The sequence below is a fragment of the Aegilops tauschii genome, chromosome 1 (assembly GCF_002575655.3).
Source record: "Aegilops tauschii subsp. strangulata cultivar AL8/78 chromosome 1, Aet v6.0, whole genome shotgun sequence".
Classification (NCBI taxonomy): domain Eukaryota; kingdom Viridiplantae; phylum Streptophyta; class Magnoliopsida; order Poales; family Poaceae; genus Aegilops; species Aegilops tauschii.
Window position 1 is genome coordinate 94,061,752 of NC_053035.3, and position 24,576 is coordinate 94,086,327.

The 24,576-nt window shown below is 45.5% G+C and overlaps 1 pseudogene; it reads left to right on the plus strand.

Annotated features, from left to right (window-relative positions):
• The first annotated feature begins 557 nt into the window (after positions 1–557).
• On the plus strand, positions 558–1,894 carry LOC109785889 (putative cyclin-dependent kinase F-2; annotated as a pseudogene).
• Positions 1,895–24,576: the final 22,682 nt, after the last annotated feature.

Sequence of the window (24,576 nt, forward strand, 5' to 3'; positions counted from 1 at the left end):
TTCATCATGTACTTAAAAATGTTTTTATAATTAAAAGAAGTATCCTCACATTTAGAAATCTTCATGTAATTTAAAGAGTATTCATGCCTTTGAAATAAATTTTCATGTATTACATAAAAAAACTTTTCACACGTTTAAAAAAATATTCATATATTTTCGTATAGAAAAGGGGAAAAGTGTTCACACATTTGAAAAACCTTGATTTGCTGGAAAAAAAAGTGTTGATGTATATTATAGAAATATTCATGTAATTTTTAGGAAATGTTCACACAGTTAAAATAATTATTGAATTTTTAAGAAGTGTTTCAACATTTTCTTTAAATCTTGTATTTGTTACAATAGAAACTAAAAAGTAAATAAAAGGGAACCAAAAAAGGGAGAGAAAACGCGAAAATAAAAAATAAAAATAAATGATGAACGGCTGGATAGGTCGGAAAGAAAAACCTGAATTAGTTTTGTTTTTGAGAGAAAAAACCCGTACGAGTTGGCTTGCGCGTGACGAAGAGATTTTCCCTGCGACTGAGAGCGTCACCCGCGTAAACGCGACGCGTACGCAAAATCTGTCTGAATCCCCCGCCAATTCGGAGACGCGCGCTGCCAGTGCCAGCCCATAAACAGCCTCGATCCTCCTCGTCCTCGATCCTTATCCTCCTCAATCCTCATCCTCGATCCTTCCTCTCATCCACCTCGATCTCCTCTACTCCAGACGCACACGAATCCCCGCCCCTCTGCTCTGATCTGCTCTCGGCGCGCGTTCTAAGCTCAGATCATGCCGACGGCCATCCGCAAGCGCCCGGCGGCGGGACAAGAACCGCGCGTCCATGGCGGCAAGAAGCCCCGATACGCGTTCGGTAGCATCTCCGACTACGAGAAGCTTGAGGTGCTTGGAGAAGGCACCTACGGCGAGGTGTTCAAGGCGCGCGACCGCCGCACCGGCAAGAAGGTCGCCGTGAAGTGGGTCCGCGGCAACGGGGCCGGCGGACACGGCCCGCCCGACATCCGCGCGATCACCCGCGAGGCCGGCTGCCTCGGCGCGTGCCGGGGTCACGAGTCGATTATCGAGATCTTGGATGTGGCGACGGACGCCGAGACAGGGACGTGTTCCTCGTCATGGAGCTCGTCGCCGACGGCCGCACCCTCCGCGAGTCACTCTGGAGGCCTGTATCCGAGGAGGCGACCCGCGTGATGATGGAGCAGCTCCTGGACGCGGCAAAGAAGATACATGGAGCCGGCGTCATCCACCGGGACTTCAAGCCGGAGACGTCATGGTCGGCTTCTTCGGCGGGCTCAAGGTTGGCGACTTTGGATCGGCGATGCGGGCGAAGCCGGCCGGAGTACCGTACGAGGAGTGCTGTGTCGGCACCCTGATTTACACCTCACCGGAGCAGCTGGAAGGCAACCGGTACTACGGCCAGGCCGTGGACATGTGGGCGCTTGGGTGCATCATGGCGGAGATGTTGGCCGGCGGGACCCTGTTCGTGGCCGACACAGAGGAGGAGCTGCTCGCCGAGATATACAAGCTGCGAGATCAGATCAGTTCTACGGGGAAGCTCGACTTGGAGTTCTTGGAGGAGCTTTCGGAAGCCGGGCGTGAGGTCCTCACCGGCCTGCTTGCCTTCAACCCCGACAAGAGGATCACAGCGGCGGAAGCGCTCGAGCACCGGTGGTTCAGCAAGCCCAAAGGAGCAGAACACCCTGGCTTTGTGTCGCTGATGAGTTAATTAGCTTGATGTAGCATCTGATAGATGCAGTGCCACTGGTTAATTATTTCATTGCAGTGCCACTGACTTAGCTTAACTACTGTGTTACTATGTAATCAGTTGCAGGAATCTTAGTTATGTGTTCCTGGTCATGTAACTCTTTTACTTGAGCAATCAATGATTCAGTTACTGTAGCATGCAAATTACTTGATGGACGAACAATGTCTAGAAATGGAGTTCGCTAAAAAGAGCTCCATTTTACGCATCGTGGTGATAGTATAGTAGTGCGTCTGAATAACCGGTCTGGTTGTGCTTCTGAATCTGATTGAGCTTTTCTATAACCGCTCTGAACATGATAAGCTTCTGAATCTGGTTGAAAAAAATTGATCTTGATGTAACGGTGATTGCTGCTAAGCTTCTGAATCTGGTTGAGCTTTCTATAACTGGTCTGAATCTGCTAAGCTTCTGAATCTCGTTGAAAAAATCTGGTTGTGAGTAACAGATGTGAAGTCCAAGGAAGAAACAAATCTGGTTGAATTTCATCGGTTCAGAGCAACGCACATGAAATTTGCACAACAGTAAACAGGCAATCAAGTTTTTCTATAACCAACCAATACTTCAATTCTCTGCTGTGAACTGTGAACAGTTTGATCTGTTGCTAGATAATTCTTGGAAGCCTACTTCTGTTCAACAGTCAAAGCTTGTCTAGTGGTAACCGATTCCACTAAAAAAAAGATGGCAACAGATAATACATGGATAGAAAAGATGGCAACAAATGTGCTTCATACATAAGTTTTCTGGTCCTTTGACAAGGTCTTCTAATTATTCAGAATTATTCATGAATTTTTATTTTTATTGTCTCGAATTGTTAAGTTGAGAACGGATGCTTGCATTTCCTTTTGGTAGAAAAAGAGAGGAGCAAATAATGGATTTGAGCTTTGCCGAAACATGATACTGTCTAGAAAATTCATGGCAACAGGGCCAATGGTTGAACATATAAATCTTTTTTAAGTATTATTTTGTGTACTCAATAATTCTCTTTTCTTCTTCTGGATGGTTTGGGGTTTATTTTGGGATGATTCATTGAAATCAGGGAAGACCTTGTCATGCTTTTTTTTTTAAAAGAGGATTATATTGATATCAAGCAGATACCAATTACACCCAGTCTCTGCACCAACAAGATATACACACACATCCAGGATGCACACAGCCAAAAAGTCAAAATAAAAAGAGAAAAAGACCCTGGCACGGTGATCAATCACCCGCAGTAGTAGCACTCTAACCACCACCAAAGACAACACCCAGACTACAAAGAAAGGTTCTCCAAAAGCAACGCCTCTAAGAAGAAAACAATGCACAAGCATTGTCGTTGCCCGACCAAAGATAGTAGGTTTCTCCCAGGAAAAAGACCGCATTCCCATAAACAATGCCTTCAACAAGGCCAATGCCAGGCAGAACCAATAAAGTCCAGACCTTGGGTTTTTTACCTTTAAAATCACGACTCGGTACTCAAAGGAGCACCACCAACAAATAAGCCCTCCAATGTTGCCGCCCCCATTGTCATGCTTATTTGGAGGCACTAGGGTGAATTAATTCTGATCCCAGTCTATATTTTTCTCAAAGTAAGTCAGTCTAGTGCTTGCTGTACTACTGGCCGAACATATACTATTTGCTAGCTTTTATTGTTACCTCATTTTTACCCTATGCCGCTCTTGAATCGGACTAAATCTTATGATAATGATGGCGACTGTTGGTACTTTAGGTGATATATGGCTCATCAGAACTGAATCTTAATGCATGGCTGTACGGGCTAAAGTTTTAGTTTAAAGGCAGCAACTATACCAGTGTGTGCTGCAAAAATGTACATGCAATCTACCTTTGTGCCTTGCAGGCATAGGAACACTTGATCGTCATGAGTGTGCCTCTTGGTCTATTATAATACAGTACTAGAGATGAGAATGGATGGACTTCATTTGGAGTATTAGTGGATGATCCTTTCCTCGCATTCAACCGTTGTATTTTTTTTTTTGAGAATCACAGAGTTCCCCCACCTGAATATATATTACTCAAAGAGTCAAAGCAAGCTGTGGAACATAATTACTGAGGCACATTACAACGTGCAGAGAGAATAGCCGCCAAAAGGAGACGGCCTCCTTGTCACAGGGCGTGGAGAGCCTATGTGACCAAATGTCCAAGTCTGAGATGATTAGTCTAAAAGAGGTAGATGAGCGCCTATCTATGGCCCTAAAGGCCATATCGTTCCTGGCATCCCAGATCTTCTAGAGGATCTGCAAAGGTAGATGTATAATTTAGTTCCTTCCTATATTAATTTCTGAAGTAGGCTTAACAATTATACAATCTCTCTGTGTATTGGTACTCTGTTGTTTGGGCTTGAGCAGATGGAAGATCAGTTTGTTATAACATGTGAAAGTGAGTTTATTTACTTTTATTTAACCGCACTGTTGCTTTTATTTTTTAGTTGACAAAGACATTTGTGAAACAGTAAGTTAGACATCATAGTGAAGCTTGGTGAAGGAACTTATGGCGACGCGAACAGCGCTGGAGCATTGTCTATACAACCCTGAGTGTTTGTTCATCCACTTGTGTTGTTGTCCACTCTAAAATATTCTCCTCATTAGATGGTTCTGCTTTGTAGATATCAGAAGAAGTATTCCAAGAAGTTCTGCTTCCTCTGACACTAAATAATATGAGAGCAGACAAAGGGTAAAGAGAGTATTTATGCAACGGCTTCATTGAAACAAAAGAGAGAGTGATATCCCTTTCGTCATCCTCGATGTGGGAAAAGAACGCATACACACAGTTTATTGTGCATGTTTTTTGACCAGAATTACTCACGCAGCACTGTCGGAAGAATTTGTATGCTTCTATTAGAGTACGTAATGGGCCTAATAGGCCTATGCTGGCGGTATAGCCCGTTAGTCTTAGGATTAATTAGAGATAAGGATCGCTTGCTTAGGGGTTAAGTAAGCCTTGCCGGGAGTCAAGTAAATCTCTCTATATAAGGGGAGGAGATGTATCAATCTAATCAAGCAAGAATTAAGAAGGAAATCCCTTCCCTCTTGCCCGGCCGTGGGCGAAAAGGCCCCCGGCCGGCCCTCTCGCGCCCTCCTTCTAGCAGCACCATAACAATCTAGTATCAGCTTTTTCGGATTCGATCATGTCCAGCCCTCCATCGAGTTCTTCCCACCGCCGCCGCCGCACACCTACCCGCCGCCACCAGCGTCTTCATCGGGGCTGCTGCCCCACACAGCAGGCGCGCCGGCATTGGGCGTGCTGGCGTCCTCAGGGGTGATTGCACCCTCTGCCCCGGCGCCGTCTTCCTCGTCGGGCCCTATGCGCCCCCGCCGCATCCCCACCAGCCACCTCCTCCGCCGCCACACCAACAACAGCTACCCCCGCCGCTGCCGCCCTCAGACGCGACCACGACGCCGGTCATCTCGTACCAGTATGGGATGCGCTACAACGGGACTACGACGAGCTCGTTCCCATTAGCGCCGCTGCCGTCCCAGGGCGTTCTCATCCAGCAGATCAAGTTCCCACTGTCACCGTCACCGCTTCCGGCTTGGATCGCTACCCGCCACGTGTCGGCGGCGGTGAGGCTGCAGGCTGCTGCATGCGGCCTCCTAGCGCGTTGGCGTGTGCGGGAGATGCGTGGTCTACTGCTGCCGCTCCTCCCAGTTGCGCTTCGCTGCGCAAAGGACCTCGATCTTGTCCACTGCGTCGGGGATCTTGGGCATGCGGTTTTCCCCACGGGCGGCGGGCATGCTATTTTCCCCACGGACAGGGACCTCAAAGTCTGCGACATCGGTGGTTGGGGGGACGCACCCCTCCTCGCCATTCTCCATCGAAAGCCCTCCACTATTCTCTGTGCGGTGCAGACCAACAGCCGTCCGGCGGGGAGAAGGCATGGTGTCACCGACCGGAGCGCACCGCGTAGCACCACTGCATTCCGCCGCCGGCCACCGCGAGGGCGCCTCTGCTGGTGTCCATGGGATCCAGGTGGCCATACACATGCACTCCTTTTGTCCATATGGTTTCCATGGGATCCAGGTGGCTGTACACGTGCACGTCCGACGTGCGGATGGTGTCCACTTTATATTCGGGGGTCCAAAATAAAGCGTCCCAGTCCATTTCAGGTTGAGAGTAATAAAACAAGCCAAGATGTAAAAGGCTTGTTTTTAGGTGTTAGGTTTGTGTTGCGTCGAGTCATGGTTATAAGTTGGTTAGGTTGCATCTCGAGGACAAGCTGCATGTCCAGGTGAGGTCTAGTGTTAGAGTACGTAATGGGCCTAATAGGCCTGGGCTGGCGGTATAGCCCGTTAGTCTTAGGGTTAATTAGAGATAAGGGTAGCTTTCTTAGGGGTCAAGTAAGCCTTGCCGGGGAGTCAAGTAAACCTCTCTATATAAGGGGAGGAGATGTATCAATCTAATCAAGCAAGAATTAAGAAGGAAATCCCTTCCCTCTTGCCCGGCCGTGGGCGAAAAGGCCCTCGGCCGGCCCTCTTGCGCCCTCCTTCTAGCAGCACCATAACAGCTTCTCCCTTCAAAATGTAAGTACTTTGTGTTTTCTAAAAATTGTAAAAAAAATGATCATGCATAATGGTTAGTTTAAAACCAAGAATGGTCCTCACTTCTGTCTAGTAAAATGCAGGAAATTTGGTTATGGGTTCCTCGTCATGTCATGTAATTCTTTGACTTGAGCAATCAATGGTTCAGTTACTGTAGCAATGAAATTACTTGATGGACGAACAATGTCTATCCTAATGGCGCGCTAGAAATGGAGTTGGCTAAAAGAGCTCCATTTTACGCATCGTGGTGATATTAGTGCGTCTGAATAACCGGTCTGGTTGCGCTTCTGAATCTCGTTGAGCTTTCTATAACCTATGTGAATATGCTAAGCTTCTGAATGTGGTTGAAAAAAAATGATCTTGATGTAACAGTGATTGCGGCTAAGCCTCTGAATCTGGTTGAGCTTTCCATAACTGGTCTGAATCTGCTAAGCTTCTGAATCTGGTTGTGAGTAAGAGATGTGAAGTCCAAGGAAGAAAAACAAATGCTGAATGTCTCAGACCTAAGAAAGATATTCTACTAGTAGCCTTTTCAATAAATTAGAATGGCGAATCCAACGAGGAGTTAAAGGTATAATTTATATTCTCTTCGAGTTCTATTGACTATGATACAACTCTATGTACACTAACGTTTGCTTTACCTAGAACAAGAAATAAAACTAGTTTATCTTAAATAACAATGACTTTTCAAGATAATACAAGTTAGTTGTTATTTTAAAGTTTTTGGAGAAGGATGAGAAGGATTTGTACCTACGCAATTGATAAATAGATCGGTAATCGCTATTGCAGTTTTAAATGAGAGAGAGGCTTAAGCCAAAATAAAACATGCAACTCAAACCAATCACGATCACCAGTCAACCCATAGGACAAAAGGATCTATTCAAACATCATAGGATGGCAACGCATGATTGGATAATAATATGTAGTATAAAGCACCATGTTCAAGTAGAGATTACAGGGGGTAGAGAGAGGTTTACGCCGCCGTGTAGAGGGGGAGAGAGTTGGTGATGACGACAGTGAACTTGTTGATGTAGGTCGCCGTCACGATAGTTCCCCCGGCAGCGGTCCGGCACCACCGGGAGAGAGGGGGGAGAGAGCCCTCCTCCTTCTTCTTCTCGTTTGGCCTTCCCCCTAGATGGGAGAAAGATTCCCCCTCTGGTCATTGGCCTCCCCGGCCCCCGAGGGGCGGGAGCCCCTCTAGATTCTCTCTCTCCCCCTCCCTCTCTCCGTTTCGTCTTCCTCTTTTCGGGTCGAAGGCCGTTTCTTAAATATTAAGAGATCCGTAACTCCGATCGGCTGAAATTTTTACGCAATCCCCCTCCCCAATATTAGCTTCCTTGCGCCCGAAGGAGAGATCCAACCGACTTATGAGGTGCCTACAAGGCACCTCGCGTGCCCCTGCCTTGTGGAGCCCATGGGCCCCATCTTGTGTTGATTCTTGCGCCAAAACTTAATATATATTGCAAAAAAAATCTCTATAAATTTTTATCGTGTTTGGACTTTGTTTTATATAGATTTTTTGCGAAACAAAAAATATGCAACAAAGAGGAACTGCCACTGGGCATTAGGTTATTATGGTAGTCCAAGAAAATTATATAAACTGTTACCAAAAGTATGTGGAAAGAGTAGGGTAATGGCATGAAACAATTAAAAATTATAGATACGTTGGAGACGTATCAATCCCCGATAACCTAATAAATCAACAAGTTTGGGGGCATAAAAATGTTTATTTTCCTAGGTAGCATCTTACAACTAGCCTGTTCATCCATTGAATAAATATCTCTTGTCCATCTTGGCTGACGATTTTATAGCAGGAGTGAACTTAGCAAGAGAGTGAATCCTTTCTTGTTTTTCTGTTACCTTTTCTTATCCATCTTCTTTTTCATGATATAATATAATATCAATTCTCTTGATAAGAAGATATCTCTCTTCTCGTTTGTTCACATGATAATAGTTTTTTGTGTCCATATTGTTTTTCATGATAAGGTTCAAAATCTCCCTTGTCTCATATTGTGTATTGTGAAATGCTACTTCTTGAGCTTGCGTTGATTTTTTTTCTTGAAGAGGAAATCGTGATGCAGCAAAGTAGAGGTAAGTATTTCCCTCAGTTAAGAACCAAGGTATCAATCCAGTAGGAGGCACAAGCAAGTCCCCCATATATGCACCTGCACAAACTAACAAACACTTGCACACAACACGAAAAGGGGTTGTCAATTCCTTCACGGTCACGAACAAGAGTGAGATCTAAAAGAGATAGGTATAAAAGGTAAATAAGAGAGCAAACTAAATAAATATAAATAAATTGCAACAAGGTATTTTTGATTTTTTGATTTATAGATCTGAAAATATATGATGGAAAATAGACCTGGGAGCCATAGGTTTCACTAGAGGCTTCTCTCTTGAATAAAGCATACGGTGGGTAAACAAATTACTGTTGAGCAACTGATAGAAAAGTGCAAAGTTGTGACGATATCTAAGGCAATGATCATGAATATAGGCATCACGTCCGTGACAAGTAGACCAAAATGAATCTGCATCCACTACTATTACTCCACACATCGACCGACTCCTGCCTGCATCAAGAGTATTAAGTTCATAAGAACAGAGTAACGCCTTAAGCAAGATGACATGATGCAGAGGGATAAACTCAAGCAACATGATATAAACCCCATATTTTTATCTTTAATGGCAACAATACAATACGTGCCTCGCTGCCCCTTCTGTCACTGTGAGAGGACACCGCAAGATTGAACCCATCATAAAGCACTTCTCCCATTGCAAGAAAAACCAATCTAGTTGGCCAAACCAAATCGATAGATCGAAGAGAATTAATAAGCTATCTCAATCCTGCATAAAAGAGTTCAGAAAAGACTCAGATAATATTCATAGAGAATCTGATCATAAATCCACAATTCATCGGATCTCAACAAAAGCACTGCAAAAGAAGATTACATCGAATAGATCTCCAAGAACATCAAGGAGAACATTGTATTGAAGATCAAAGAGAGAGAAGAAGCCATCTAGCTACTGGCTATGGACCCTTAGGTCTGTGGTAAACTACTCACGCTTCATCGGAAGGGCGGCAAGGTTGATGTAGAGGCCCTCCGTGATCGAATCCCCCTCCAGCGGAGTGCCGGAAAAGGCCCCAAGATGGGATCTCAAGGGAACAGAAGCTTGCGGCGGCGAAAAAGTATTTTTGGTGTGCCCTCTGGTATAGGGGGAATATCTGAGGATTTATAGTGCTGAGATTAGGTCAAGACGGTCCACGAGGGGCCCACAAGCCAGGCCCCCTAGGCCGCGCCCCCATGGCTTGTGGCCGCCTCGTGGGTCTTCTGGTCTCCTCTCCAAGTCTCATGGGTTTCTTCTGGTCCAAGAAAAATCACCGTAAAGTTTTATTCCGTTTGGACTCCGTTTGATATTCCATTTCTGTAAAAGTCAAAAACAAGGAAAAAAACAGAAACTGGCACTGGGCTCTAGGTTCATAGGTTAGTCCCAAAAATAATATAAAATAGCATATTAATGCATATAAAACATCCAAAACAGATAATGTAATAGCATGGAACAATAAAAAATTCTAGATACATTGGAGACGTATCAAGCATCCCCAAGCTTAATTCCTGCTCGTCCTCGAGTAGGTAAATGATAAAAACAAAATTTTGATGTGAAATGGTACCTAAAATATTCATCAATGCAATCTTCTTTATTGTGGCAAAAATATTCAGATCCATAAGATTCAAAACAAAAGTTTAATATTGACATAAAAACAATAATACTTCAAGTACACTAATAAAGCAATCATGTCTTCTCAAAATAACATGGCAAAAGAAAGTTATCCCTACAAAATCATATAGTCTAGCTATGCTCCATCTTCATCACACAAAGTATTTCATCATGCAGAACCCCGACGACAAGCCAAGCAATTGTTTCATACTTTTAGTGTTCTCAAACTTTTCAACTTTCACGCAATACATGAGCGCGAGCCATGGATATATCACTATAGGTGGAACAGAATATGGTGGTTGTGGAGTAGATAAAAAGGAAGGAGAAAGTCTCACATCAACTAGGAAAATTAATAGGCATGGAGATGCCCATCAATTGATATCGATGCAAGTGAGTAGAAATTGCCATGCAACATATGCACTAGAGCTATAAGTGTATGAAAGCTAAAAAAACTAAGTGGGTGTCCATCCAACGTGCTTGCTCATGAAGACCTAGGGCAATTTGAGGAAGCCCGTCATTGGAATATACAAGCCAAGTTCTATAATGAAAAATTCCCACTAGTATATGAAAGTGATAAAAAAGGAGACTCTCTATCATGAAGAACATGGTGCTATTTCAAAGCACAAGTGTGGAAAAGGATAGTAACATTGTCCCTTCTCTCTTTTTCTCTCATTTTTTTGTTTGGACTTCTTTGGCCTCTTTTATTTTTATTAAAGTCTGGAAACTCATCCCAACTTGTGAGGGAATCATAGCTTCCATCATCCTTTCCTCACATGGGACAATGCTCTAATAATGATGATCATCACACTTTTATTTACTTACACCACAAGAATTACAACTCGATACTAGAACAAAATATGACTATATGAATGCCTCATGCATATGAGAACAATATGACAATGATGGTATGTGTCATAATAAAATGGAACGGTGGAAGTTGCATGGCAATATATCTCGGAATGACTATGGAAATGCCATAATAGGTAGGTATGGTGGCTGTTTTGAGGAAGGGTATATGGTGGGTTTAATGCACCAGCGAAATTTGCGCGATACTAGAGAGGCTAGCAATGGTGGAAGGGTGAGAGTGCGTATAATCCATAGACTCAACATTAGTCACAAAGAACTCACATACTTATTGCAAAAGTTTAGTAGCCATCGAAACAAAGTACTAACACGCATGCTCCTAGGGGGATTTATTGGTAGGAAAAGACCATCACTCGTCCCCGACTACCACTCATGAGGAAGACAATCAAAGAATAAATCATGCTCCAACTTCATCACATAACGGTTCACCATACGTGCATGCTACAGGAATCACAAATTTTAACACAAGTATTTCTACCAATCCACAATTACTCACTAGCATGACTCTAATGTCACCATCTTTATATCTCAAAACAATTGCAAGGAATCATACTTCTCATATTATTCAATGCTCTTTATATGAAAGTTTTTATTATATCCCTCTTGGAGCCCATCATATTAGGACTAAATTCATAACCTAAGAAAATTACCATGCTGTTTAAAGACTCTCAAAATAATATAAGTGAAGCATGAGAGTTCAACAATTTCTATAAAATAAAACCAACACCATGCTCTAAAAAGATATAAGTGAAGCACTAGAGCAAACTGCCTAGCTCAAAAGATATAAGTGAAGCACGTAGAGTATTCTAATAAATTCACGATTAAAGCGTGTCCCTCTCAAAAGGTGTGTACAGATAGGATGATTGTGGCAAACTAAAAAGAAAAGACTCATATCATACAAGACGCTCCAAGCAAAACACATATCATGTGGTGAATAAAAATATAGCCTCAAATAAATTTACCGATGGATTGAAGACGAAAGAGGGGATGCCATCTGGGGCATCCCCAAGCTTAGATGCTTGCTTGTCCTTGAATATTACCTTGGTCATCCCCAAGCTTAGGCTCTTGACACTCCTTATTCCATAGTCCATCAAATCTTTACCAAAACTTGAAAACTTCAGAACACAAAACTCAACAAAAAACTCGTAGGATCCGTTAATATAATAAAACAAATCCCCACTTTAGGTACTGTTGTGAACTCATTCTATATTGGTGTAATATCTACTCTATTCTAACTCTCCATGGTTCATACCCCCCGATACTACCCATAGATTCATCAAAATAAGCAAACGACACATAGAAAACAGAATCTGTAAAAACAGAACAGTCTGTAGCAATCTGGAAACTTCGTATACTTCTGTAACTCCAAAATTCTGAAAAATTAGGACAATCTAGGAAATTTGTATATCAATCTTGTGTAAAAAATTCAAATCAAAAGAATGTTTCTGTGATTTTTCTAAATTCTGGCAATGAGCGCAAAAGTTTCTGTTTTTCAGCAAGATCAAATCAACTATCACCATGAACCATCCCAAAGGTCTTACTTGGCTCAAAACCTAATTAAAACACCAAAACACAATTACTACACAGGTAATAATGTGTATTTTCATAAAAACAGAAAAGGAAAATATTGGGATGTTTCCCAACAAGCGCTTTTTCTTTAAAGCCTTTTAGCCAGGCATTGATAATTTTAATGATACTCACATGAAAGATAGCAATTGAAACACGAAGAGAGCATCATGTAGCATGCGAAAAGCAAGTTTAATTCTAACATACTTCCTATGCATAGGCATTTTATAACCAAACAAATTATCAAGACGAGCAAAAACTAGCATATGCAAGGAAGACGAAAGCAACAATAGCAATCTCAACATAACGGGAGGTAATTTAGTAACATGAAAATTTCTACAATCATATTTTCCTCTCTCATAATAATTAAATGTAGGATCATAATCAAATTCAACAATATAGCTATCATATAAAATATTCTCTACATGATCCACATGCATGCAAAGTTGACACTCTTCCAAAATAGTGGGATTATCATCAAATAAAGTCATGACCTCTCCAAGCCCACTTTTATAAAAAAATCATAAGATTGAACAATCTACAAATAAGTGGTATTATTTTTACCTAGAGTTGACACTCTTCCAAACCCACTTTCAATATTATCCAAAACATATTCGTCATAAGGCTTAAATAAATTTTCACGATTATAAAAAGAATCACCCCAATCATGATCATTGCAATATGTAGTAGACATATCAAAATTAGCATCCCCAAGCTTGGGGTTTTGCATATTATGAGCACAATTGATATTAATAGAATTTATAATAGCATCATTGCAATCATGCTTTTCATTCAAGGGGCTATCAAGTGTGGGTGCAATAGCAATAATTTCATGTTTAACATAAGGAACTATAGCAAGTTCATCTCCATAAGTATAATTAATATTGGCATCATGGCCATAAGAATAGCAACCATCATGTTCATCAAGGGGGGATATTTCAATCAAATCAACTGAATCATCTATATATTCATGCATATCATTATTTTCTCCCAAAGTAGCGGATATTCTTGATACGTCCCCGACGTATCTACTTTTCCTAACACTTTTCCTCTTGTTTTGGACTCTAATTTGCATGAGACTAACCCGGACTAACGCTGTTTTCAGCAGAACTACCATGGTGTTGTTTTTGTGCAGAAATAAAAGTTCTCGGAACGGAACGAAACTTTACGAGGATTTATTATATAATAAAGAGCATTTTTGGAGCCAAGAACCACCGGAGGGGGACACCTGGGTGGGCACAACCCACTGGGGCACGCCCCCCTCCAGGCGTGCCCAGGTGGGTTGTCCCCACGTGGTGGCCCCGCAGACCTTGAAACCGACGCTATAAAATCCTATTTTTCCAGAAAAATGGGGGAGAAAGAATTATCCCATTCCACGAGACGGAGCCGCTGCCGTCTCATGTTATTCATCGGGAGGTCAGATCTGGAGTCCATTTGGGCCTCCAAAGAGGGGGATCTTCGATGTTCATCATCACCAACCCTTCTCCATAGCCAATTCCATGATGCTCCCCACTGGGAGTAAGTAATTCCTTCGTAGGCTCCCTGGTCAGTGAGGAGTTGGATGAGATTCATCATGTAATCGAGTTAGTTTTGTTAGGGTTTGATCCCTAGTATCCATTATGTTCTGAGATTGATGTTGCTATGACTTTGCCGTGCTTAATGCTTGTCACCTTGGGCCCGTGTGCCATGATTTTAGATCTGAACCGTTTATTTTATCACCATTATATCTATGTTCTTGATCCGATCTTGCAAGTTATAGTCACCTACTACGTGTTATGATCCGGCAACCCCGGAGTGACAATAGTCGAGACCACTCCCGGTGATGATCGTAGTTTGATGAGTTCATGTATTCACCGTGTGTTAATGCTTTGTTCCGGTTCTCTATTAAAAGGAGGCCTTAATATCCCTTAGTTTCCAATAGTACCCCGCTGCCATGGGAGGGTAGGACAAAAGATGTCATGCAAGTTCTTTCCATAAGCACGTATAACTATTTACGGAATACATGCCTACATTATATTTATGAACTGGAGCTAGTGCAGCATCGCCCTAGGTTATAACTGTCACATGATGAATATCATCCAACAAATCGCCGACCCAATGCCTACGAATTTCTCTTATATTGTTCTTGCTATGTTACTACTGCTATCGTTACTATTGCTGCTGCTACTATTATCAAAACTATCATACTACTTTGCTACTGATCACTTTTGCTGTAGATAATTAATCTCCAGGTGTGGTTGAATTGACAACTCAGCTGCTAATACTTACAAATATTATTTGGCTCCCCTTGTGTCGAATCTATAAATTTGGGTTGAATACTCTACCCTCGAAAACTGTTGCGATCCCCTATACTTGTGGGTTAGCAAGACCTTTTTCTGGCGGCGTTGCCGGGGAGCATAGCTATATTTGTTGATTCACTTGGGATTATTATCAAATTGTCACTATGAAGAATCTGAAGGATGCTAAGACTAAGGTTTTTCCCTCTAAGACGAGGGGAGGTAAGGAACTGCCATCTAGCTCTGCTTTAGATTCACCTTCTATTATAAGTAAACTTGCAACACCACCACGTGCTATCAATCCTGATATGTCGCAAGTTATTGATGATGCTACTTCTGCTATGAATGATACTTATGATGATGCTAGTACCTTGCTTGATGATAATGTGCCACTAGGTGAATTTCTTGATGAACAAATTGCTAGAGTAAGACGACATGATATTGTTGAAACTGATGATGAGCTTGAACCTGAAAAATCTTGAAACACCTGTTAGAACTATCCCTCCCAGATATGAATTGCCAAAGGTACCAAAAGGTTATGTTATGAATGAGGAGACAACTAGAGATATTCTTGCTTGTAAGGATAGAGATGATCTAGACAAATTATTATGCAAGTATAAAGAAAAATCTTTGAATGCTAGAATGAAATGTGATCCTAAGTTTGATACTTCACCTATCTTTATTAAGGATAAGGATTATGAATTCTCTGTCGACCAAGAGTTGATTACTTTGGTTGAATATGATCCTTTTCATGGTTATGAAACTGAAACTGTTGTGGCACATCTTACTAAATTGAATGACATAGCCACCCTTTTTGCTCATGATGAGAAAATTCGCTATTACTATATTCTCAAATTATTTTCGTTCTCATTAAAGGGTGATGCTAAAGCTTGGTACAATACTCTTGCTCCTGGTTGTGTGCGTAGTCCCCAGGATATGATTTATTACTTCTCTGAAAAATATTTTCCTGCTCATAAGAAACAAGCCGCCTTACAGGAAATATTTAACTTTGCGCAAATTGAAGAAGAGAGTCTCCCACAAGCTTGGGGGAGGCTTCTCCAATTGCTTAATGCTTTGCCTGATCATCCTCTTAAGAAAAATGAAATATGCAGACTAAGGCATAGCCTAGTGGTGGGAAGGGGTTGATGCCTTCCCACCCACCCAGGTTTAAGGCATGGTACTTGCAATTTGGGTGTGTTGCACCAATTATACTATAGGGGCCTCCCTTACAGTCTTTCTATCAAAAAAAAGATAAAAGAAATACTTGATATCTTCTATAATGGACTAACCGATGATTCTAGGGATTTCCTAGATAGTTGTGCTGGTTGTGTTTCCAGGGAACGAACTATTGGTTGTCGGTGAGAACGACACCTATGGGATCACTGGGACCCCTTCTATGGTCGGCGGGCGCGGGGTTGTGAGGAGAGCAGGTCCAAGAGCCAGCACAAGGATCGTTTACCCAGGTTCGGGCCGTGAGGATGCGTAAAACCCTAGTCCTGCTTTGGTGGATGTATATAATGTTCTTGAGCTTCTGAACTAGCTACGGTGGCTGCGTAGTTCCAAAAAGCCGAATCCCTCTCCTGGTCGCCTTGGGCCTCCTTTTATAGGGAAAAAGGGGTTGCCATAGTGGCACACATGAGGTGGAAAGGTCTACAGTGCGCGAGCTTATCACACGTATTACAGGACAAGACGCATTTAATGCATCGCTTAGGTGTCCCTTAGCTTTATCGGGGACGGGAACGAGGCCCGTCCCGTCCGTCGCCGCCTCGCCTTGCTTTGACATGCGCCCAGGCCAGCGATGCATGCGGCGCCATGTAGGCAGGCAGGCAGCTGAGGTGGCGCGGTGGTAGGGTCTTCAGAAGATCTGCATGCCACCACACAGGTGCTTGCTGAGTTGGCGTAGAGGCCGCCCGTCGCCACGCAGGTGCCTGCCTAGCCGGTTGAGCTAGCAGCTGCTTGGGGACGGCGGTGGAGTCTTGGCTGGTGCGGGCCTGGTCGTGGCCCAGCTGGCGCCCTCGGCAAGGGCCTTGCCGGGGCCCCGGCAGGGTCTTGCCGTGGCGCTGCAGTCGTCCCGGCAAGGCGCTTGCCGGGGGTCTTGTGGATCTCCTTGGCTAGGATCCCGCCGAGGGTCGCCGTCTTCTGGTCCTCATCTGATCTCATATGTTTATGATCTTGACGAAGATCTGCATGCCACCATGGAGGTGCCTCCCGAGCCCTAGTTCCAATGTAGTTGGTTGGGTTGGAACCCATGGGCTCAAGGGTGACTCACTCTATTGGTGTTGGGCGTGCCGCCCCGGCAAGGCTCTTGTCGGGGTTGCTGAGGCCGCCCCGGCAAGGGTCTTGCCGGGGGAGCCTGCTTCGCCCTTCTGTCCTTTGTGTTCTTGATCTTGGCGTTGTCTTTGAGTGCCTTGTGCCTTTGGCTTCTCTCTGGCTCCCCTCCTCTGCCCTGCTTAGTGTGGCCGCGACGCGCGGCTCCGACTGCTCGTGCACAAGTAGAGGGGTACAAAGAAGTGCCCCTACTTTTGTACACCGACATTGGTCAAACTGAAGAATTATTGAATACCATATTGAGAAATTATGATGATTGGACTCTTCCTGAACCACCGGCTAAACCCACTCCGAAGAAGAGGGGTATTTTATATCTCAGTCCCGAAGATATGCAAGAGGCAAAGAAATCTATGAAGGAAAAAGGTATTAAAGCTGAGGATGTCAAAAATTTACCTCCTATTGAAGAAATACATGGGCTTGATACACCACCACTGCCTAAGGTGGTAGAGGTAAATTCTCTAATGAAACTCAATGATAATGATAATCCTCACAATATGCACCCTAGCTAATGCCTTTATGAGTTTGAGAATTACATCAGAAAACAAGATCACTTCAATGCAAATGTTATGAAACAATTGAAATACAATTCTTATGTGATTGCTCACTTGAGTGACTTGTTATTTAGAATCTCAAATGATGTTAGAGGTGTGGGGAAGCATGCTTCTATGGTTCAAACCCAGTTAGAACAAGTTGCTAAATCTCAAAGAGAGTTGCCTGATGAAATGAATAATAATATCAATGATCATGATGTTAGAGTAATGACTAGAGGAGGTAGGATGACTCAGGAACCACTTTATCCTGAGGGACACCCAAAAACAATTGAACAAGACTCTCAAAGAGTTACCACTGATGCACGTACACTACTGCAGGTTGATGCTAATGCGACACTACGACCAGAGACCCTTCGACGAAACTATGTGCGATGCCATAATCGCAAACGATGGTGTAAAATAACCGCCAAAAAAGGTGCAAAACGTTTGCGATGGAGGATGCATCAAACACGGTTCAGATTTTAGTTGCGTGTGCGATGCAGGGCATACGGTTCAGGTCAATTAACTGTTTGCGATGAGGGGGAACAAAAGAAACACGCAGCTAGATGAAGGTGTGTGCGATATACATCATACGGTTCACTCGGATGAACTGTTTGTGATTAGGCAACACAAAAGAAACGGTCAACCAGATGAAGGTGTGTGCGATATACGGCATGCGGTTCACTCCGATGAACTGTTTGCGTTGAGACAAGAGAACATAAACGGTTCAATAACACAGAAGGTTGCGGCTAATAAGACGTATGTGATATGCTCTGTCTACACAACATCTATTGGCCATTGGGGGACGATCTCCATGCCATCAAGTACCTCCCGATAAAATTAAAGGGACCAGCTCGGCACTGGCTAAACAGCCTCCCAGAAAACTCCATTGGTAGTTGGGATGATTTGGAAGATGCCTTTAGAGACAACTTCCAAGGTACCTATGTTCGGTCCCCAGATGCCGATGACCTCATTCACATAGTCCAGCAACCCGGAGAGTCAGCCGGAAAACTCTGGACCAGGTTCTTAATTAAAAAGAACCAAATTGTCGATTGTCCGGACACCGAAGCCCTTGCGGCCTTTAAACATAGCGTCCGTGGCAAGTGGCTCACCCGACACCTCGACCAAGAAAAACTGAAGTCTATGGCAGCTCTCACCGCACACATGCCAAGAAAAACTGAAGTCTATAGCTGGTTAGCTTGTAGAAGCAACAACACCAGTGACCCTAGTACCTCCGAAGCCAGAGATGGCAACGGCAAGCCACGACGCAACAAACACAAGCGTCGAAGCAACAATGAAGATACCGAAGACATGGCGGTCAACGCCGGATTTAGTGGCTCTAAACCCGGTCAGTGGAAGAAGCCATTCAAAGGAAACAAAGATGGTCCATCTAGTTTGGACCGAATACTAAATCGGCCTTGCCAGATCCATGGCACCCCTCACAAGCCTGCCAATCATACCAACAGAAATTGTTGGGTCTTTAAACAGGCCGGTAAGCTAAACACCGAACTTAAGGGGAAAAGGCCGCCCATCGAGGACGACGATGAAGAGCCTCGCCTACCGAACACAGGGGGACAGAAGAAATCCCCCCCCCCCCCCCCCCGAGGTTAAAACGGTGAATATGATCTGCGTTACTCACATCCCTAAGCGGGGGCGCAAACACGCATTAAGGGACGTCTATGCCATAGAGCCAGTCGCCCCAAAATTCAACCCATGGTCAGCCTACCCGGTCACTTTTGACCGCAAAGACCATCCATCCGGTATCCATCATGGGGGTTCAGCAGCATTGGTCCTCGATCCAATTATCGATGGATTCCATCTCATGCGAGTCCTTATGGACGGCGGCAGCAGCCTTAACCTGTTTTATCAGGACACTGTCTGCAAAATGCGCATTGATCCGTCAAGAATCAAGCCCACTAAAACCACCTTTAAAGGAGTAATACCTGGTGTAGAAGCCCGCTGCACGGGCTCAGTAACATTGGAAGTGCTCTTCGGTTCGCCGGACAACTTCCGAAGCGAAGACTTGATCTTCGATGTCGTCCCTTTGCGCAGTGGTTATCATGCACTGCTCGGGAGAACTGCCTTCGCCCGCTTCAATGGAGTCCCGCATTATGCTTACTTAGAGCTCAAAATGCCTGGACCCCGCGGTGATATTACAGTTAATGGAAACATGGACCGCTCCCTCCGTACCGAGGAGCATACCGCGGCCCTCGCAGGCAAAGTACAGGGTGGCCATATTGAGCCGAATACTAAATCGGCAGTCAAGCCCTCGGACACTGTCAAACGAGTCCGGTCTGCCCTGCAGAATGGCAGTCCGGCTTGTCCAGAGCTATATTAGCAATTCGGCCTTCGTCAAAGCCCCAACCTGATAGCAGCATACGTACCGCACGTACATAACTACGCACTAAAGACAGCACGGGCAAGGACGGAGGCATACTAAAAATAGAAGTCCATGGTACAGATCGACCCTATCCGAACCTTCATATTTTCCACCTTTTTCTTCTTATTTTTATTTTTCAGGTTCTTTACAACCCACATCACTTTTCGATGGTACCAAGGGCTCCTCTCCAGGCCCCTTATGTATACTCGATTGTTGATCCTCTCAAAGGATCATACACCAAGGCGAAAAGCGGCACAGACGTGCGGCAGAGTGTACAAAGGATCTTCAAGATCATCTTTCCTTTTTAGGACTTGTATACAACTTTCCCTTATTCTCGGCATGTAAAATAGCCTTGATGCTTATCACATCTTCTGTAAAAATACGTTTTGACATACCAATCAGACTATAATGAAAACAATTTGCCCAACCTTGTTCGGTACTGGCTTATTTCTTAATCTGCCTTCCCCCTTTACGTCAGATTGGCATATCCACCTCGGCATGACTTAAATCGCCAAGGGCTCTATTCAACCATATATATTTTCAAAAATAGAAAGTCCGAACACTCTCAGAGTAGACTTCGGTGTCCCGAATACTGCATTATATGCATCGGCTCCAAATCATGTCTTCGGTCAATAGTTGGGTTGCCCGACTCCTGTGTTTGCTACCTTACGTTCCGCTTGTTCGGCTAAGGTAGTAAAGGGAGAAGTACAGCGATTGTGTTTCTGGTTCACCCGGTCAAGCACCTCAGTAGAGAAAGCCGAAAACTGACTGTCATGATGCGGCGAGAGCTGGTCAGCAATTTGGCGACTTACTAAATCTCTAGAGATTTCTTCCGTATTACATGAAGGACTGTCTCTTTCCAGTCACACGCTTAAGGCATCCAAGTTCGGATAGCCGCATACGCACCAGGGGCTATCCTACAGTCTCATTATCAAACTCCTATGGCTAAGTGAGAGTGATAAAGCCGCATAGTCCGATTGCCTGGTTCTCCGCACTGACCCCTCCTTTACGGACCAAGACGTTGGACCAAGTGTGGTCATGTGCTATTCCGAACACCCCCGTCGTATCTACGTGGGGGCTGAAGCCGATGACTGGCAAACTCCTAGTGATAAAAACGGCCGCACAGGAGGAAAAACACTTTAAGATAAATGCATAAAATATATTACACAACCTTGGTTTATAATACATGGTCTGGGTAGCTCGGATACATTTACTCGAACATAATATCCTTCGAGCATTGACCCTCTATAAAACGGGAACCCTCAAGGATGTCTTCGAAATAGCGCTCCGGCTTGCGGTGGTCCTTGCCTCCGGGCGGACCCTGAACTGCCACGATGGCGGCCTTCATCTTCGCCCAGTGCATCTTGACGCGGGCAAAGGCTATCCGCGCACCTTCTATGCACGCCGAGCGCTTGACAGCGTCAACTCGGGGCAAGGCGTCGCCGAGCCGCTTGACCAGGCCGAAGTAGCTGCTAGGAATGGGTCCGGCTGGCCATAACCGGACTATGATGTCCGACTGGCCATAACTGGACTATGATGTCCTTCATGGCCAAACCAGACATCCTATGCAGCTTGGCCAGCTGCATCATCTGGTTGTTTAGCAGCGGTGGCCGCTCCGGCACTAGGTACTGCGACCAGAAGAGCTTCTCCGCCGTGTTCCCTTCTTGGGCCCAGAAATACTGGGTGGCGGCAGCGCTCCTTGGGAGATCCGCAAAGGCGTCTGGAGCACTCCATAGTCGCTATAGCAAAGCATATCTCCGACCGCCAAATATACTCTATAAAAGAAAAGGCTTACTAGCCGCTATTTGTTCGGCTTGCTTGATCTCCTCGCGAGCCGCCCGGGACTCGGTCTGCGCCTCCTTGGCCTCTTGGAGGGCCTTGGCGAGTTCGGCTGCCTGGGCCTTATTCTGCTCCTCCAGGGCCTCGCACTTGTTGGCGGCATCTTGGAGTGCCTGCTCCACTTCGGTCACCCGCGCCTCACACATACGATGGGTAACCTCCTCGGCCTCTAGATCCGTAGCTGCTTTGTCAGCGGCCGCTTTGCTCGCCTCGCCTCCTCCTTGGCTTCGGCAAGGGCACTCTTGAGGGTCTCGACCTCGGTCGCGGTGCCTACAATCAAACACATAGCAGCACATGAGCTTAAACTCTGAGTTTGCATTACAATTCAGGCTTGTAAGGTTTTTTTTAAAAGCATACCTTGGGCCTCATCGAACCGCTTGTTAATACGGTCGATCTCATCATCAGTCAGCTTCAGTTTCCGTTGGAGTTCGAAAACTTCTGCGTCCTTGGCTGAAGCTGCTAGCAGTGAAGCCTGTTTATCAAAATAGACAACTATGTTATCTCCGGAATATTTGATCCTCTGTCCGGCCCCTTTTTCAAAAAACTGAACAGAGTCTCAGGGGCTACTATCTATACACAGGCATATTTTTTTACACATGCAAAAGCGGCTAAGAATATTACATCGCATACCTCAAAGCCTATTAGCAGGCTGGTGAAAGCTTCGTTCAGTCCGCTTTTTGTGGACTGAACCTTCTCAACCACCGTACCCATCAGGGTACGGTGCTCCTCCACGACGGAAGCACATCAAAGTGCTTCCCTCAAAGTATCTGGCGGCTCCGGATTAATGGAGGTCGTCGGGGGAGTCGGAGCTCCCCCCTCCTTTAAAGGGGCTGCTCGCTCGATTCCAGAGCCGCGGTCTTCAGAGTGGTATTCGGCTGGGGGCCGGACTGGTCCGGGCCCCCGTCGTCAATCTCCATGGGGGTTGTGCCCCCCATGTTTTCGGCAGCCGAGGCATTACCCTCTGGCGCCGTTTCCGCGACCTTCCGCACCTCTCCCTGGCCCGGAGAGGTCCTTTGGGACAACACCTCAGTGTCGTCTGCGGCATGTGGCGGAGAGGCTCACGGAGGCGTTTCGCTCTCCATCATCTCCATAGGCAAAGAGTTCCCCGAAGACGATGATTGTTGGGGGAGATCACGAGCCGGACTGAAATACGTAAATGATATGTTATCCTACAATTTGTAAAAGGCTAGATATATGTATAGTATCTTTGAATACTTATGATTCGGCCAGGGGCTTCAGCCTGGGGCGCCACTCGGGGATGGCTTCGGCGTCCGATTCCGAATCGTCCGAAAGGGAGATCTTCCCCTTCTTGGACGCCTCCGCCTCTAGGTCCACGGAAGCCCCCTTTTCTTCTTTCCCCCCTTAAGGGGAGAATTTCTCTCCTCTTCTTCCTCTTCATCTTCATCCCCCTCGTGGGAGGAGGGAGCTTCGGTATCTCCGGACGCAGCGTTCGAAGTACCTTTCCGGTGAAGGCCACTTCTGGCCTCCTTTCCCTTTTTCTTGGCCTTCTTCTCCGGTGCCTCGTACGGCGCCGGGACCAGCATCTTTGTTAGAAGAGGAATGGCTGGGTCTTCGGGCAACAGAGCCGGACATCGGATCCGCTCCGCCTTCTTTGTCCAGCCCTGAAGGAAGAATGGAAGGCTCAGCATACCCCTTGGATTTACAAATTGAATTTATGTTCGGAAATCATAAAACTTACTAGAGTGGACGGATGAGCACAGTCGAGGCCGATGTCTTCGGTCGTCTCCGGTCACGACTTCTGGGCCTTGAAAAGCAGCTTCTAGATTTCTTCGTGCATCCTGCCGAAGAATCGCTGTAGGGTCCGAGGGCTCGCCAGATTGAACTCCCACATGTGGAGAGACCGGCGCTGGCAGGGGAGAATCCGGCGAAACGGCATCACCTCGATCACATCAGCAAGGCTGGTGTTCTTCTCCATCATATTTTTGATGCGCTTCTGCAGCGTCATCACTTCATCGGATGATGCCCAATACAGACCCTTGTTAATCCAAAATGCAAGGCGCATCGGCGGTTCGGATCTGAACTCAGGAGCGGCCGCCCAGTTGGCGCCGCGGGGTTCGGTGATGTAGAACCACTCCTGCCGCCATATCTTGACAGTCTCCACGAAGGCCCCTTTTGGCCAGGTGACGTTCGGAAGCTTGCTCACCATGGTGCCTCCGCAGTCTGCGTGCTGTCCGTCAACCACCTTCGGCTTCATGTTGAAGACCTTAATCCATCGGCCGAAGTAGGGGGGATGCGGAAGAGTGCCTCGCACACGATGATGAACGCTGAAATGTGGAGAAAGGAATTTGGGGCTAGATCATGGAAATCTAGCCCATAATAGAACATGAGGCCGCGGACAAAAGGGTGGAGAGGAAACCCTAGTCCGCGGGGAAAGTGGGGGACGAACACTACCCTCTCATTAGGCTCCAGAGTGGGGATGATCTGCTTTTTGGCAGGGAGCCGGTGGGCAATGTCCGCGGCCAAGTACCCCGCTTCCTGGAGTTCCTTGACGTTCCTCTCCGTGATGGAGGAAGCCATCCACTTGCCCTGTGAGCCAGATCCGGACATAGCTGGAGTGTTGGTGGCGACGGAAAAGATCGAAACTTGGGTGCTGGAGCTCGAGGATGGAAGGGCTGAGGAAGAAGAAGGCGTGAGGTAAAATGATGGATCCTTATCCTCTTATAAAGGTAGTGAATATCAAGCGCCCCCTCACGAGACTTAAAGCTTGCCTATTCCCAAGGGGTCGTGCAAATGGCACGGTTGGATTGCCCAAACCCGTATTGA